This window comes from Bidens hawaiensis, unplaced genomic scaffold (genome assembly GCF_021521415.1).
Source record: "Bidens hawaiensis isolate Kalapana, Puna unplaced genomic scaffold, B.hawaiensis_p1.1 tig00022003_1, whole genome shotgun sequence".
In the NCBI taxonomy this organism is placed as follows: Eukaryota; Viridiplantae; Streptophyta; class Magnoliopsida; order Asterales; family Asteraceae; genus Bidens; species Bidens hawaiensis.
This window is the reverse complement of record NW_027493410.1, coordinates 243,629-247,878: the sequence shown is the minus strand read 5'-3', so window position 1 is coordinate 247,878 and position 4,250 is coordinate 243,629. Positions and strand designations below refer to the sequence as shown.

The following is a 4,250-nucleotide window of genomic DNA, read 5'->3' as shown; positions in this document are numbered from 1 at the left end:
AGGGAGACCGGGGGGTGGGGGGCTGGGTATAATAATGGTATTTACAGTTTTGGCCCCTCAAGTTTCATAAACTTTTTAAATGGAAATTGATTCTTTTAAAGTTAAAAGGGGGTTTTAAAGTTTACACTTTTGGCCATAAACTTTATAATTGAGTTTTATAGTTTTCATTTTTGGATTATTTTAACCGACAACGAATCGGGTCGGGTACAAACATGAAACGGAAAAACCCAAAATGTTACAATCACCAGCTAAGTACCGGCACGATTCAAGCCGATTCTCATAGACATCAAGCACTTTCACAAGCTTTGCTTCATTTTGTTTGATCAACGCCTCGTCTTGTTTCAGTTTCATTCTCGGGGCAAAAACAAGCTGAAAGGTTAGAACCGAGCTTGGAGGATTAAAGCTTTGTGATTCGGCTTCTAGCCATTGGTCGATCGAAGCTTTGACCAACGGGTTCGTTCCAAAGAGACCGGCGGTTCCTTTGTTTGGGTATTTTTCGGCTATATGTCAACATATGGCTCTCGATTCTTTTGTTAACATAAATAAATAATCTTTCATTTGTTATAATCAGTTTATCTCAACTAAACACTTAAAATTGATTATTCCTATTTGAAAAATAATAATAAGATAATAATCACATAGATTAGGACTTACCAAATAAGGTGATTTCATCATCTTGAAATGCTGGGACTTGACCAAAAGGCTGCACCAAAAAGAGTAACAAGATGGGTCAATTAGGTTTGTCTTAGGGTGCCCGGGTGTAAACCGAGAACCTGAACCAATTCACGATCCATACCCGATGATACTAGGGGAGCAAGCCGAGCAACCCGATTCACTCACGCATCGCACACTCCACAATTGGTTTCACTAAACCAACATTGCAACCCCATCGAGGAAACCGAAATATTGGCAGCGGTTTCCTTAGGGGTACCGGGCCACTGTTATGCTTATGGTACCAAACAACCCGACCGCTTACCCGATGAGCACCCAGTTAGGGGTGCAAACGAGCCAAGCTCAAACTTGGCTACTTTTGAGCTATTTTTCTAAAGCTCGAGTTCGGCTCCTCATTTCGAGATATTTTTGTAAAACTCGAGCTCGGGTTATTTTGACTTATGAGGGCTAGAACTCGAACTTGGCTCGTTTCGAGCAATTTTTCTAACGCTAGAGCATGGCTCGGACTCAGGCTCAACTCATTTATTAATTAATTTGCATACGATTTAACTGTTTGTATTATTGTGGCGTACCTTAAACGAGCCAAAGCTCTGCTGAAAATAATACATAAAAGTCCAAAATAGTAAAATCTAAAAAAGACACAAGGTTCAAGGCTCAAGCCCGAGTTCGATAACTAAAACGGGCTTTATTTGAGACTCAGGCCCATCTTGTTTCGAACTTTTTATCAAACCGTTTTCGAGTAACTCGGCTCGTTTGCATCCACTCCTGGTTAGTTTTTCTTTGAGGCGCTCATGACTTATCTGCGTCAATGTGCGCAAACATATGATGGAAATCAGGCCCCAAACTCGAACACAAAACACACGATATTTGAAAATTTTTCCACTCTTTACAGTAATATTACTAAGAACAAAAACCACAAATTACAATTACTGCACACCCTCTATTTATACTAATAGAAATTTGATGAACAAATAACCCAAATCTAATCCTACTATGACTCAGAGCTGGCTATGAGGCAGGGCCAGGTGGTCAACGGACCCAGCCCAACATAGGCCCTAATTTTTGTTTATTTATTTTTAAATATATATATATATATATATATATATATATATTTGGAAAAAAAATGTATCCTTAGTATTTAAACTCAATTACACGACTAATTTAAGGCGCAATTTTTTTCACATTCGGCCCAAAAAATATTCACGATTCTCAGATAAGGCACACAAACCCTTAAAATAATAAACCTCTTCTAATTCAAACTCACATAAACTAATTAATTAAAATAAATTTGCACTTAACCCCTTCAACTTTCCTGTTAAACCCGTTTGAAGATAAACTTTCAAACCTGCATTTTGATGTAATCTGGTTTCTTGTGCTCCATTTTAGCCATGCTAACAGGAACAAGCTGAAACGGGACATCTTTCTCAAGTAAACAAACCAACACTCTTGACACGGCCGTTGATAACGGTGGTCCGTACACCTTCACCGGAGTACCCATTGACAACTGTTAATCGGATAAGTGGACACAAAATATTATTGATATTATTCTGCAAACGTGTATTCTTTTGATCCTTTTAGCTTTAACAATTTCATATTAGGTACCTTATGCTTTGAAATGTTACTATACACCTTTAGTTTATAAAAATAAGTATATATTTCTTTAAAAAATCATACAAAAATAGCAAATTTTTGCATTTTCTAATTCATTTTTTGTTTGTTTTTTAAATTAGGGGTTTAAGCTCTTGAAATCGTGTCGAATTTGAAAATTTGGTTTCGGCTATAAAAAATACAAAAAGGTTTAATAAATTATTTACATGGGTATATCATTTATTGAAGTTTTTTAGCTCTTGTTTACCCGTCACAAAAGGAAGTGCTAAGAGAAATTTTCGCCAATGGAGTATGTGAAGTCCGGTTCGTGTAATTGGATAGGCAATAAGACCGGTATTTCTTATATTGAAAAGACTTGTTTTGCAATAATTCTAGATATGATATAGCGGCTAGGTTTTAAAAAATGAAAACCGTAGAAAGCAACTATAAAGATGCTGTAATTTTCTTATGCATTTTCAATGACGATTGGCATACTTTTGTTATGTTTTTCAAATTTAATATGGATATCATGAGACCCGACCCTACCCGACGAGACGCAAACCAAAATAATTGTTCTTTAGATACAAAGAGGTAAATTTCTGACCCCGTAAAAAATATTTGTAGGTTCACTACTGCACGGACCTATCTCATTGCCAGTGATTTTTAGACCAAATAGTTCTAGAAATAAAAAGTGAATAGGTGTTTTCTACATTTTCTAAAATCTACTATGCTATTTTTGTAATTTAGTAATTTACCATTGTTTTTTAAATTTTAATGTCTCCAAATGAAAACAAAGCCAATTGACTTGTCTCTGTTAGTCCTTCTCGTACAAACCCAATGGCCAAACTCCAGCACTTCAAGACGATGACATGACCTTATTTGTTAAAGCACTATTCTCTCCGTGTGTTTCTACCTTTTTAATAATTTATCTTACTTGTTATTCTACCATTTCAAGTAGGAGACAATGAGTCTGATTAAATATATACCTATCTAATTTTAGGGCTTGGCTAAATGTACCACTTTTAGCATTGCAACTTCTTTTCTGAAAGAGATTAAAAGGATAGTTACTTTTACTTAATTATTCTTTTTGTTATCTTTTTTTAATCACCTGTGTATCATACAAGTTTAACATAGTATTACTAACAAGCTAAGTGAGAGAGTGCAATAATTAAAATGAAAATTAGAGATTTTTTAAAAGTTGAATGTTTACTTTACAGCTTTACTTGTTTTAACACGTAAGTAATTTTAATTATCGTACAATGCTTTACAATTAGGTATCTTGTTAATCATTTTTTACGCACAACAAAACAAAATCATGTTCAAAGTGATCTGCTGAATCTTATGGTCATCATAGTCTGTTGGTTTTTTTATTAAGTTTTAAGTTTTTCTAACAATAATAGGACTTAGATCCTATAGCTGTATTAGATATAAGCTTATGATAACTCCTGATCAATAAATTCCGATTCATTAACTTTACCAAATCTATACTCTCTAATAAAAACCTACTATGTTTTGTCACTTGTCACTCCCACATTAATCCTCACAATTTAAAACCAACTACATCTCTAGAATTCTTTTACCATTTATTTGTTAATTAATAACTATTAAACACTCATTTGAAGGATACAAATAATTGAATAAATATCTATATTGTTTTAAACACTATTTTAAAAAGGTTGTCTCTTAATATGTATGATAATTTATTGTTTTTTTTGGTATTTCGCTTAATAATTAAATATTATTTTTTTTATCAATTACCCGTGGGGTACACGGGTCTCAAGCTAGTATTATTATAAAAAAAACTTAAAAGATTTTCAACTACAACTCAAATTAGTTTTTGGGACTTAAAAGTAATAAATAAATAATGATTAGACGCTTGGGAATACATGGCCCAATAAAATTTGAGCCATCGAATTATCGTTATTGATCCTCCAATCCTTATTATATAAACCAACCCACCTTCCATAATTCCCTTGTTATTCTAAGCACTC

At 33.8% G+C, this 4,250-nt stretch overlaps 1 long non-coding RNA gene across 1 annotated transcript; it reads right to left on the bottom strand.

Moving 5' to 3' along the window:
- Nucleotides 1–248: 248 nt before the first annotated feature.
- Nucleotides 249–2,161, bottom strand: LOC143564426 (uncharacterized). The gene is made up of 3 exons (XR_013140870.1): nucleotides 2,018–2,161; nucleotides 655–703; nucleotides 249–527 (listed from the first exon to the last, which is right to left on the bottom strand). It is a non-coding gene; the product is annotated as an uncharacterized LOC143564426 (long non-coding RNA).
- Between the last annotated feature and the right edge of the window lie 2,089 nt (nucleotides 2,162–4,250).